Source organism: Atractosteus spatula, chromosome 7, assembly GCF_055471065.1.
Source record: "Atractosteus spatula isolate fAtrSpa1 chromosome 7, fAtrSpa1.hap1, whole genome shotgun sequence".
In the NCBI taxonomy this organism is placed as follows: domain Eukaryota; kingdom Metazoa; phylum Chordata; class Actinopteri; order Semionotiformes; family Lepisosteidae; genus Atractosteus; species Atractosteus spatula.
In genome coordinates, this window is record NC_142712.1 from 63,654,137 (window position 1) to 63,668,587 (window position 14,451).

The 14,451-nt window shown below is 35.7% G+C and overlaps 1 long non-coding RNA gene across 1 annotated transcript in view; it reads left to right on the plus strand.

The window, feature by feature from the left end:
* The window catches only part of LOC148831645 (uncharacterized), a 56,477-nt gene extending 43,943 nt beyond the window's left edge, over window positions 1–12,534 (plus strand). The window contains exons 2-3 of the long non-coding RNA XR_016091351.1: window positions 4,433–4,560; window positions 11,857–12,534. This is a non-coding gene — a long non-coding RNA (uncharacterized LOC148831645). The remainder of the gene's footprint in view (window positions 1–4,432; window positions 4,561–11,856) is intronic.
* Window positions 12,535–14,451: the final 1,917 nt, after the last annotated feature.

Here is a 14,451-nt window from a genome sequence, read left to right on the forward strand (position 1 = left end):
ACCTTTCATGATGAGGTGATTTTTTTAAAAGAGTAACAGTCCTGTAAAAAACGATCCTTTAAAAAGGGGCTGGCAAAACATCCTCTTTGAGAATACTATTTTACCCATTGCTGTAAGACAGTACAGGATTGTGTCAAAACACACGCTCACTTCAGGACGAGAGGGCAGAGCAGTTTGGGAAATTTTGTAAATTTAAGGTATAGAAGACCACTTTAGGCAGTTTGGCAGAACTAAGAATGTATGAGTATGGCAGGGGCAGTTGTGTAAACATGACTGCTGTTTATTCAAAATGGAGTGACTTATACAGCAACTCATCGAGTTAGAACAAAAGGAACAAAAGACAGAATCAAAATGCAAAGATGTTTCAACTTCAATGTTCTAGTTCCTTAACAATGTAAACATAAAACACACATTTTCCATGAAATGCAAAGCAATAATCCTCTTCTTCATAGACATAGTCCCTGTACTTACTAGTGGGCAAAGACTAGGACTGATCTAGATCGACAATGTTATACAAGAGTGCCTGTGATGATTTCACACAATTTTGGTCTCTAACATACATACTCTCTTAAACTTTACAATCAGAATCTGTGCATTTGCATTCATTACACACTGAATAAAGAAAAATCTATCATTTGTTCTGAAGGGGAAATTCTTGTAAAGCAGTTTTTTAGATCCTCCAATCATTTAGATGTTTTCTAAGAAGAATAGCAGTTTTTGTTGCTCACAGCTTTGGTGAAAGTTGCATATGAATGCAAAATTAAAAGTCCCAATTTATAACACATTTTCAAGTATTGCACTGAAAGCTGACCAGTGGAATTGATTTATCTAATTCAAAGTGGACAACGTTGCTATGCAACAACCATTTTCCCATCACAGATGTGCAGTGTTTAATTGTCTCATATACATTTTTAACAGTTCTTTAAGATCAATTTTCTATTCTTAGTTGTTTATTTAAAGCTTTATTAACTTGCTTCTTTGTCTCCTAGGTAAGCATTTTTTCCTCTTTTACACAATGAGTAATTACTTAATACTATTGATCACTCATACAGGCACAGATCATGAATGGCAGCCTTAAAATAAGACTCTTTCAGACAGACAAGAGAAACACCTGAATCTTAACATCAAAGGCCAGATATGTTATGCTATTATTTTTGTCAGTATAATCACAATGTGCATTTCTTCTATTTTCTGTCTTCTTTGATTTAATTGGCCTTTTGGCTAATGTGGTCTTATAGAGACAGTTTACAGGAAAGACTTCTGCAAAAGTACCGGTAGCCCACTGGAGCATAGGCCTACAGTGTACTATATAATATCTTGCTGATCACATACATATTACACATAGTGTAATGTTACACTTATACTGTATAAGTGTAACATTACATTCTGGCAGTAACAAAAACACAAAAGCACTTGCCAGATTCAATTGGTGCTACATTTTTTCTGACATCTCAAAAAAAAAATATTGTCATCAGTATGTTTAGACTAGACAGCACATATATAAATATTAATATGCATAATTCTGGACAAAACTGCATAGTTGTTTGTCAATTAACAAATATTTACTAATTTCATGTCTTAATTAAGCTTGGTGTTGTACTTAGTATCCTGATACTTTTCACCCTTCAGTATTTAGTTTTTTGCACACATCAAAGTTACTATTTTGTTTATTTAGTAACACAATTAAGAATATTAATGCCTACTATTACCAATGATGTAAAATTTTACATATATCAAAGAACTTAAAAGTTTCTTTTAATTGACCAATCGTCTTTAGCAAGGATATCTGTTTATAAAAATTCCAAAGTGAATTTAGAATATTTGTCATGTAGTTTCAAGACAGAAATGAAATCATGTAATACCAAAGCCAGTTATGCTAAATGTCAACATTGCATTAATGAATCATAGATTTGTTTGTTTCAACAACAGTATCACATTTAATTACTTACAACCCCTTTTTTACTTTTTAGAATGTACATAAATAAACTACTAGAAAATTCATTAGAAATTCCTCTTTAAAACAAGAAAAAGGTTTCTGTTATCTTGGCAAAGGGGGATCGTTTTCATTGCTAAAATGGCAATAATTGTTCAACAAAGAGGAGTCCCTTAGCTAAATAATCCATTATCTGAATACTACATTACCAGCACTAACTGGTCTTACTTCTTAGAAAGAGTACTTTGTAAATGTACTTTTTATATATACTGTATATAGTCTCTGAAAACTGCTTTTTTAAGGGTTCTCCAACTAATCTTAAATTTGTGCATAATATTGCTGCAAACCAATGAATCAATTAATATTATTTTTATTATTATTATTCAACAGTATTTGTAGGAGTCAAATATAATTAAATGTAGAAAAACACCACAAGCACGTGCAAACAATGATTAAAATATTTCTGTTTATCAAGCGCTGTTAAATATGGTCCTTGATTAATGCTAAATATAACTTGAAATCTTAACTAAAAACATTTAAATGTACAAAACAGTTTGAATAAGAAAATTGCTGGCCTGGAAAAAAATAATGGAGAACTTCAACAAGACACGTTGGCTACAGCTTTGTTGAATTAAACCACAATATTATTAAAAGTACATATTCTGAAATGTCTAATTTCTTTACAAGAGCATTGCCATCGCAAGTGTCCGTTCAGGCAAAGCTGAAAGTTCCTGGCTCATTTTTTTAATTTGTCTTTATAAGTAGAAGCTGCTCAAGCACAGCATGTTAAGGCTTAGGTTTGAAATGTAGTGATTATGTTACAGCCTTTCCAGGAACTTCTTAGCCTGATTTAACCAGAATCACTTTGGCAGAGGATATTAAAGCAAGCTAAATAAAGGTGAAAGATCCTTAATTTCCAGCATTGCTAACTTTGTAAAGCAGATCTGATACCCTGGACTGCCGAGATCAATCCATAATCAGAAAGCCGCTACTTGACCCGATGGAGATAAAGGCACTCTGGAATCTGTGGACCACGGCGGACCACACAACTGCTCTCTGCCTTGGATGGGATGCCTGTCCATTCCAGGGTCTTAGAGAAGGGGATGATTTGAGAAAGTACGCAGAGAAAAGCCACGTGAACACGCAAACTCTACACACACGCATGCACACCTAGGGCTGAAATCAAACCCGGGTCCATGGATCTGTGAGGCAGCAGCACTAGCTGCTTCTTTTCCAAAGACAAGCCTTTGTGGTGCCAATATATTTATTGAAAAGCTGTGTATATATTAATTAGATAACAGATTGCTAACTATGCATCAGGTGGAAGGAACCTAGAAACAAGATGTGTTACCACATCAGACTAATCAGTTTGCAAAAGTGAATTTGTTAGAATTTCTTTCATGAATATAAAATAAAAAACATACATAAATGGATATGAAATATAGGTAGAACTTAAACTGAAACTTTAACTTTAGTTTTGCCTTCATCACTGATGTTTGCACATGGACAGTTCTTTATACTTCTAAAATTACTAAACATCACATTTTGGAAATAAATAAATAAACATAATTTGTATTTAGTGTGATGGGTTTAATTACTTTGTGTAATTTTTAAGGTAACATACTTTTCCCTGTTTGAAGCACAATTTTAATATCCTTTAATAACTTGTGCTGAACTGTAACAAAAATTGCCAAATTATTGTTTTCTGTACAAACACCAGTTCTTGCTGACGAAGTCCACATTGATCAACATATTCAATCTAAAAATCTAAATCTAAAAATAAAAATATTTAGTCATTTTGCTGCTTAATATAATTAATACCTTACAATCACCCTTATCATTAACATAAAATCCCTCAATATAACAGGTGTGTTTTAAAAAAATACAGCCTTCCCCTTAATAAAAAAAAACTTCAGGAATGCATTTAGTTCCCAGGTAATATCTTTAAACTCCATGATATTAAGTTCCAAAATGAAGAAATTACCATCAAAACAAAAATTCAATATCACATCCTTATTCTCTGTGTAACTGTCACTGTGCTCCAAAACTGTGTAGGGGAGTGTGACTTGTCACTGTTTTTTTCCCCAAATCACAGCAAGGAATACATAAAGGACCGCTCTGAAACATGGAATAGAGATGACATGCAGAGGCTGTAGAAACCAGGACTCCAATTAAACTTAAAGTCTTTGAAACTCAGGATTCACCAACACAGACAGACAAACATGCATCCTGTAAAACAATGCTGTACGCAATTTAAATTATAACTATAACATAGAAAAATGGCAAATCAGAATTTCCAGCAAGTCAAAGTGGCTTTTTAAATAAAGTGTAAGTACTGTACGTTATTGTAAAGTCACTACCTTCCTATCAACAATTTTACAGCTTTCGTGAGAAGCAGATACAAATCAGATGCCAATGCAAGATTCAGTAGGTACATGCACACTGTGAAACAAGACTGTTTGCATGGTTAACTGAAAATGCTTCTGTCTGTCTTTGCAGGACTACGTTTATGTCAAAGCAGGCAAACCCACCTGAATGCTAGAAAGATGCATGAGGATAATCTTCAACACCTGACACGTCCAGCAGAGTTTTGTGCAGAACAAATATTCATCAGAGATTCCTCAAGAGTAAGACCAGCTTGACTCATATGTGCAAAAGTAAATAAATGCTATTCCTTTTCGGGGGTTTAGGTTGTTAATGTTAAAAGATACCCAAATTACTTTAAAGCTAAAATTTTCATCAGCATCAAGAAGACAGTTTTCTACTGACTTTACTTCACAAACAATTTGAGTTAAAATGTTCAGGTAAAAATCCATATATGAATTTATCCAAAATCTAATATTAAACACTGAAGAGCATTGCACATGGTGATAAAAGATTTAATGTTTTAGCATTAAAACAGTGAAATGCATTGAGCTTCTCATAAGGACAAAAATTTGTAGATTTCTGCACATTAAATACATACAGCTGAAAATTATCATGAAGGGTAACTGGTGTATAAAATCATGCCTTTTCTGTTCTGCTGTCTAATTATTGTAACTTCATTTAGACAATTGTTAATAGAATATTTAATGTTTACAATTTCCAATGTTTTTTTTACTGTTTTTACAATTGCTTCTAGCTGTCATCTTATGTTGCGGTACAAAAGCACAGCATAGTTGTTTGGATTGCATAGATGCTGTATAACAAAAACTGCAGTTCTAGAAACGCTCAGTGTACACAACAGAATCTTTTTTATTTCATACTTGAATACTTTAGGTATGTTGGTATACATTGGAATAGTAATCCAATGTTAACAGAAAATTTTACAAATTCAAGGTGGATCTGTTACGAATAAATTAAGAATGTTAACTTCTAAATATATAAATAATATTTATTATATCATTTTAATTATGAGAAATAAAATACCCCTATAATTTTACAATTTATTGCAAGCCTTAGACTAAAACTCACTGGGAACTTTTATAGGAAAACCTATATAACATAAATTGGTTTTAATCAAATGAACCTGTTTTTTTTTGTTAATGTGAGTTTTTCTACATGGTCTTAGGCAACTGAATACAGACGGCCTTTGATTCATTCATAATTTCTCACTACATACTTCGAACCTGCGTCTCATATATACGACGTAATGTATCAGTAAATTCTCTAGTTCATATGAATCGCATATGCAGAGGGTAGTCTGAATGGTAGTCCTTTTATTCAATTACAGAAATGTAATTACAGCAATAGACAGCTTTCATTGCTTTATTGATCTGAAAGGTAACCTGAAGTTAGAAGTCAAAATCAAACACTAAAATAATTCGTTTTGTACATAGTGTTTTGGAAGTTTGTTATCTAGAGTTAAAAGATTTACCTAATTTATATATTTTTGTCTTCTTGAGATGATAAATTAACAATAAATTAGCTAATAAATTAGCAAACTAAATCACAATTTTCAGTTTCAGTTTTAAATCATCTTATGGTGAAGGGTCACACGCCACAATTCCCTGAATTTTATGCATACTTTCCTCATTCGTGCTCGCTACGGTGACAGCGGTAAAACTGAACTGCTGTATTTTTTCAGATTTAGCTTTCAGTTTCTCGAATTAGGTTAAGTGTGAAACACAACGAATAGTATCAGTAAGCCCATTATAGGCATTACAAAATGCCATTCCAACCAAATTAAATAACAAATTTACCTGTCAGCTTTAAATACCTAAAACTATGTTGCAATAATGTTGTTAGTATATTCCTTATTACCGAAAAACCTCGGCAACTGTTACAAAATTAAAACTAAAGCCTGTTACCATAAACCACCTTTTTTACCATAAAAGGAAGTGCTGTATACGCACAGTTGAATTATCAAAACATTTTTTCAGATAGGCCTACAGACTGTATTAGTTGACTTTTCTATGAAGAGATTTATGGTTAGATAGTGAAAGATTTAAAATGATAGTCACATTTTAAGGATATAAACACATCAAACAAACAAAATATTTAAAGTACACAGTCTTAGTTTTTTAAGTTTTTGTTTATGCATGCTAGGTAACTTAACGTCTTGTTCATAATAGTAATGATAAGTGCAATATTTTCAAATTCCATAGAAGAAAGGCAAATTCCATATTTGAATATTGATACTGAATATTCACTTATTTCACAAGGTAAATACTACGCTAGCAGGATACAAAATGAACACATCTACTATTTAATTGGTAAATATTTCATGAAGCCTTCAACGGTGCAATAATTAAATGTTTATGACAATTATTTTTATTAGATTTTAAAATTTTTGCTTAATCTTTGTGTGTTGATAGTTTTATTTGGGAAAAATAGCTGTTGGAAAGCAGGAACGTATTTTGCTCATACGAAATACGGAATAATATGCGTGATGTCTGCATTCCTTTAAAAAAATTTACCTGTTTAAGAAATCCTATTTTTAATGCATTTCACGACAGGCTCACTGTACAGCAACACGTCCATTTCTATCACTGGCCTGGTGCAGTTCTGGGTGTGAAACGTCAGCTTCCATATCTGTGAGAGAAGGCATAAAGAGACAGAAATAAATGCCCGTGTTAATATATTTAACATGGGTAACTCGTTACGTTTTACTAATGCTTATGCTTTTTTAGATATAAAGCGAATTCGGCATGACGTTCCTGTTGTAAAAGATGTTGTTTTAACAGAAAAGGCTGTAAACACCCAGAACTGCAAAGCACCAAATGTAAAAGAATCACGAAAAATGCTACTCGTTGTTCTTCATTGAGTATCGGTTAGCTGAAGTACTGTACATTTTTTGCCGAAAGTCAAAAGATTAAAGAAATAAATATAGAATAAGAATGGCTGTAATTAAAGAAGAAAATAATTTCTACACTCATATCTTTGGAAATTACTGGGTACTGAATTTTTCCTGCCAAAAAGAAATTGACCATGATTATCCTATAAATTATCCTACGGGATTATATTCTTGTGATTCTGTCCCACTCTGTGGTTTATTGAAAGAGATGGCACACAGCATCGCTCTTATAGGGAAACTATTCACAGGTGTATTTCAACTATACCCAATGAATAGCCTGGAGTAAAAAAGACGTATGGGCTTTAGAGCTTCAATGTTGCCATTGTTGGTATTATCATCATTATTTTTGTTTGCTGCCATAAGAAAATTTTAGGTTTTTTTTTATGAGGTTCCATCATTTTCCATTGTCACTCAGCCAGCTGTGGATGTGGGTCATTGCTATGCACTGTTAATTGATACTGAAAGTATTCAGCTGCCCAGATTCTGGCATTCTACCAACAAATAAAGACAGTTCAGTTCCCTGTTCCCATTATTATTTGGAGGTTTATTGAGTTTATAACAAAATAATGTACCGGGGCACACATTCTTATAGCAGAAAATAACTACAAAAATCAAGAATTTCCTGAAAGCAGCTAAAAAATAACACGAAAAGGCTATGATTTAAAGTAATGGATGTAATGTTATAGGATGCTTTTGCAGTCAGACAATGGTGGTTTATTTAGTCTTTTTTAAAACTTTTATCACATCATGGCATGTCACAAAGTCAAATATAAATCTACTGATCTTTCACAAATGTGCAGCCCCCAGCATTACTGCAAAAGATGCTGTTTATTTGTATGCATAAAAGAGGTGTAACAGCAAAGAGCTTCAGAAAAAAAATCTCTGACATATATGACCTATGAATTAAAGTAGACTGACTGTGAGAGGGTGGTGTGGAAGCTATGAATTCTGTGTGTTATGTGGGCTGATGGCCCAGTCGAAAACAAGCTTTAATCTGAACTCGGAGAGGAAAGAGAATGTGGATCTGCCCTAACAAAGGGCTGTTAGCACAGGGCTCTGGTGGAGGTGTTTGCTGAAGCTTGGCAGAGCTTGGCTTTCACTGACTGCCCCTGCGCACTCTCTCTCTCTTTCTCATTCAGCCACGGAGGCTGTGTTCACAGTTTTCCGCTGCAAGCCTGAGGAAGGAGAGCAGGCTGTACTGGGAATGCCTAACGGATACAGCTGAGAGAGGAACAAGGGTCTTTTCAGGCCCCGCAGAAACGACTTTCAGTTTGCTTCCTGATTTTGATTCTGCCAGTTTTGGTGCTTTTTTGTTGTTCTTGGCATCACTGCAAATATGTCTCTGTTCACCATATTATACATCTGTGATTATTTGGCTATTATTTGGAGCAACGATTCCTGTCTTATAGGAACAGTGTAGAATCTGGTTAATGTACAGTACACACATCCTCAGATATACTTATTTATATACAGTATATCTGATAATATATGATTTTTAGAGGTGAAGCCTGACATGGGCCAGAGGTGTCATGGATGTGGTACAGCCTTAAGGATATTCTTTTCCACTTTTAGTGCACATACCTTTTGGTCCACTGAAAACTAGAAAATGAATTCTTTAGTATTAATAGTATGTTCACCCCCAATTAAAGGCAGGGATCTAAGATTTCACATTTTTAAACCTTTCTGGAGATCAGTCTGAAGCCCTGGCAGTGGATCTTAACATCACAGTGCTGTTTCCATGGACAGGTAACCTGTTCCTTAATGATTGCACGCAGTTTGTACCACAGGAAATAAATCCATGCTACAGAGAAGTGCATAGTATAGAGACTTTGCACTGGAGGCTGTGTTAGTGCTGTTTTAGAGAAAGGCAGAGGAGGCAGGACAACAGACTTTTGTGGGTGCAAGCCTGGTTCTTTGAAATGCTGCAAATGAAAGAGCATGCTCTGTCAAAATATGAAAATGATATTCCTTCAGCATTTTGTGTTTATCAATAAATGGCACACGGAATCAGATTTCACTCACATCAGTGTAAAGAGAGTGAATGTAAAAGCACAATGGAGCTGGTTCATTCTTCTTAAGGGCCTGGTAATTATGTTGCTCTCTTACAAAGGTAGTTTTTTTTTTTCTGAGGAAAAGCTGTTTCGGTGCTGCAGAGTCATTGGATATGGGGACAAAGCCAGCACACGTCTGTATGTCTGTGTGTGTGTGGCAGTGGGGGGTGGGGGGTTACAGAGGGGGGAGAGGAAATCAGTAATCAAAAATTAAAAGTGAACGCTCTATGCATCAACTAATTGGTGCAGCAATGTGTAAGGAAAGAGCCCAGCCCAGTCCCCCGCAGAGCAGCCCTGCAGCCCTTCAGCCAGAGCCTTTTTGCTCATTTGCTCATTAGCAGCTGCGAAGTGCAAGCAAGCTCTCTGCTGATTGGCCCAGGCCCAGCTGTTGCTTTGCATAGGGACCCTCAACTGTCCGCTTGACTTAAGAGCAACCTGTGTGTACAGGAGCAAATCTAGCCTGAATGATCATAGTTAAAGATGTAGGATGAGCCCAAGTCTAAATTAATTAACCCTTTGTTCTGTCAAGGGCCCAACCCTGAAGCAATAAGATGCTTCAACATATTGTGATTCCCGAGTGGCCTTTCATGTACATTTTGAACAAAGCATTGTAAAGCACAGTTTGTATTTTCATGGCAATATATTTAAATGTTTTAAGGAGGTTTTATACTGTACATGCATGCATGGTTGTAGTGTGTCCTACCCATAATTGTTTTTTTTCCAGAACTCACAGCCTTTTTTCCTTGTAGTTTTCTACAGAACAAGAGAAATACAGGTTTCTAAGGTTAATGGTTAATGTATTGTTCTGAAATGATTTCTCCATATATCGGTCGATATTTCCTGTGTTTCTTGACTTGGCCGTGCCCTCTAGATCTTTTCAGCTATCTGATAATGATGATGCTATGCAAGAGAATAAAGGAAACCATTAATGATTTCACCTTGAAATATACCACTGCCTGTGACAGTCACACACAGACAAGTTGCCATTATTGTAATCATTGTCTCATGCGCCTGTGTTTAACACCACTGATAAAGGATGTGGCAATCTCAAAATGCATATAAATTGTATAATATATATATAATTTAAATATGCGTGCATTGTGTTAACTATGGCTCATTAACCACTGAAACACATTACGAGTTAAGTGGCATTACAGCCATAACCTCTAGAGATACCACTAGCTACAAAAAGAAGAGCTACAGCAATTGAGCGTTATCATATAAATGACTGCTTTACAAAATATCAGACAAAATCTGTTAATTTTTCGAAAGTTCATATCCTGTGCCAGCAGGATATCGCAACATTTCTTGATATTAACTATGGTGTGTTTGATATTAGCAGTTGTTGAGTACTGCTGCTCTCTGGGCTACCCATCAGTAATACAGCCCTTTCCTTCTCTGGAAGCCTTCCTGCCAAAACAGTGTAAATTACTAGTGGATAGGATGTTGCACTTCACGACTCTGTTTTGAAGCTGAATCTTCGCTTATTTCTTTCAAGACATAAACAGCTGAACGTACTTCACACTGTGCCACTCTACTGATGTTGTTGATGCCACATATGGGCAGCCACAGAAAGGCATGACTTGTAGATATCACTGACAAGAATGGGGCACATAGCAAGTACAGTGCCTTTCCAATTCACAGGATGATTCTGTTGAGTTTAGTTCTCAGTGTCTTGCTGCAGAATTCTCACTTGTCACTCAGATGGTATGTATTGTCATGAACCAACAGGCAAGCATTCCAGTCAAGATCGTTACTATTTTTTGAGAATCCTCAAGACTCGAGAGGGTTGGCTGTGTTCTGGGAGTGAGGCTGTTTTCTGACTAAAGATAAACATTGCAGTTAATTAAAAATTAAGCATACACCAGCTCTTCATGAAAGTGTATAATTTATGTTGAGATGCACACATTGTCTCCTATTTGCAGGACACATTAATAATTTAAGTTCACATCAACATGTGTTTTCAAATGAAATTATCTTCTATTACATGGAAATTAGCCTTTGTTTTAAATCATACATGGCCCTACCAGGGGTTACAGTTTATTTTGTCAAATAATTCAGATAAAATGCAGTTTTGTGGGTTCATTTGCAAAGTTTATTTCCTTGACATTAACTGAACATGCTGTTAAATGAAACATGAAAAAGAAATATGTCTTAATTTGATATGAGAAATAAGAAAGACAAAGAAAACACCTCATTAAGTTGAGCTGTTGTATGGAAGACCTGCAGCTTTCTAGATGAATCTCCTCACCACAAAAACACAGGCCACATCCAATACGAAGAGTGTTTTCTTGTTCAGGGTAGATGAAAATTTACCATGAAAAAACCTGCATGGTAGTTTTTTTTTGGATGTCAAATGATTCCTGTATGTATTTTAGTTTTGATATAATTAATTTCAATTATATGATCCATAACATTTACTGCATTTCTGCCCAGTTTTCCACAGAAATAGCATATTGTGTGAAAATGTTTTGTTTTCCAAAACCTTCCAATACTGGTCTGTTAAAAATGCATTTGTATGCTTCTGAAAGGTGCAATAAAGAGATGATGTTGTGCTCCTGCCCTGGTAATGGTGAACCGTGTTTTCTCTGTGACAGGTCGGGAGTGAGCCTGGATTTCACACACTTGTAGAAAAGGAGACCTTGGAGGACGAGTGAGAGCGACTGGGACTGCCAAAATGCCGGAATTTGTTCTCTGTTATGTAACAGGATTGCACTCACACTATCAGCATAACAGTGTATCCTGGTGAGCCATTAGATCAAGTCAACAGAGGCATAGGGAATTTGAGAATCAGGCAATTTCATTAAATAGAAATGTTTAAACACATAAAAAGACACCGTAATGTTTAAAAAAACTTTCCACATAAATAATAATAATACACAGGCTCTATACCTAAAACATTACAATAGGGACATAGAAAGACATTCAAGTGATTGTGTTCTCTTTGTGTAACCCAGTAAATACGCTATTTCTCCAGCTGCCTACTGTATGCTTGCCCTGTGTTAATTGTGCCAGCATTTCAGGTCTGTACACACATGCCATGCCACAGTGGCACCATCTTGTGGTATTCTTGCGTCTTCTTTTCCATTGTTGACTATGTAAACATCTATTATAAATAGGCAGTCTTGGTGTATGTGCCTTTTTCATTTGCATCTGTAATAATTGCAATTATAAGAAACAACAGTCTATGTCAGTACTGCTGGTAAAGATATTTTAATTCATGTGTATCCTCAACCATTGATTTTTTAATAATAAAAAATGATGTTCAAAGTCAAGTGAATTCTCGCACTGGGTTTTTCTTTTACTGTCTTTATACTAAATTGACAAGCCAACCAATCATAATCAACTGTATTGTCTCTACTAGGAGGTCTACAGTATATGCCCTTTTAAAATAATGCGTCACATTCTCTTCATATTTTCATTCGGAGGAGTAAAAATATTAACAAACAAAAAATATGTGAGACACAACAAAGTAAACACACAAAAATCTGTTATGAAGAACATCATGATGGGGATTTATTCATGTCTTTATCCAGACTCTAACCCTCAATAGTAAGCAAAAACTGTTCTTGTTGCAGTTTGCAGATTAGCCGTGTCTGTTGTTTCAGCTGATTAAAAGACCCTAAGTGACACAAACAATGGTTGTCTGTTGAGCAATCAGAAATATTGCCCTTGTAAATCAAATAATGTGGCAGTCTGAAGTTCAGGCACAGGACAATTCCTCACTCTCAGGGCAAAGTTTATAGGCACTATCGTGGAATAAACAAAGCACAAACAAGCTTGGTCTTTATTTTTCCCTGGTTCATCATTTTGAGTTCCCAAATAATGCAATGTGCTGTAATCAAGACCATGTGCCTTCTTTGTCATCCAACTGGTCTTTGTGGTCTCTTGCTCCCACAATCACTTTTGATTGCACCACTAAAACTCTGTCTTGCTGCCTGTACATTATTATAAGTTTGATTGCCAATATCAAGTGTTTTTGAAGGAAAAAAAATGTAAGGCAGAAAAATAAATTTATTCCTAAAATAACACCATTTTCCTTTTAAATAAAGTGTTTAAATTTCAAGTTTTCTAAAGTGTTAAATTCGGGGAGTCCCACCACTTCCTGCTAAAATCAAAGCAGTAATAGACGACCTAAAAGCTACAGTAGATGAACCTACATTCTAGCACATCAAGCAATCATGCTGCGTAGGGTCCTTGGATCTGGAAGAACGATAAGTGCTATATCCCTGGATGTTCACTTTGTCAGAGGAGCTCTGTCATTTATGATTACTGTAAAGAAAACAATGCAAGCAGCTTTTTTTTGAGAATTTTCTAATAATTATATACAATGATAAGTGTACATTGACATACTGTTAGATGTCAAACTGAAAACCACTGTACAATTTTGTGGCATGTTTCCTTTTCTATACAAACTCTTACCTGTGACCAAGACAAAGGAATACCAAGCAAACATTCCCTTTTGCAATTTATAGACCACAATCATAAATGTAAGTACATGCCTTCGCAACTAAAAACAGTACAGGTTCATGGATTTGTGTAGATATCTGGGTTCAGCCACCTTGCAGGCATGTAGCTAAAAGTGTTCTGGTTCTGTGGATGCTCTTCATCACCTCCACCTCTTAGTTAAAGCCTTGGGCCATGTCTTAAACCCCTAACGATGAATCTCAGAGATGCTGCTTTGCAGGGGTACAGTGTCCCTCAGAGGTCAAACCAGGCAGTGACCAGACATCAGCTTTTGTGAGTCCTTGACATGATGTGACAGCTCAGCAATAACACAGTAAATCCTGTATTTTGGTCGATTTCCCTGCCGTCCTCATTTACAATGGTTCAGTGGACACTTTTTTATTTCAATACAAACAATAGTCCCTTTCTCTCTCCCTCTCTCCCCATCACACACATGCTAACAGACGCACGCACACTCCCAGCCGCACACATTTTGATGGTAATTGATGACATCACTGTTAAGGAAGAGAAAGCGGGGTACGTTTGTTTGCAGAGGGGATCGTGGGAACCCAGAGGCTCTCAAGGGTGGTGAGTCAGGGGCTCTAACAATGTTTTCTCTGTCACTAAAAACCGCTTCCCAGCCCCCCCTCTTCCAAGCTTCACTGTACTGCTCTGCAGTGTGTGTCGGCTGCCCTCTCTCTGTTTGCCTCAGCATCATCTTCCTCTCTGCACTGCAGTCATTCAAC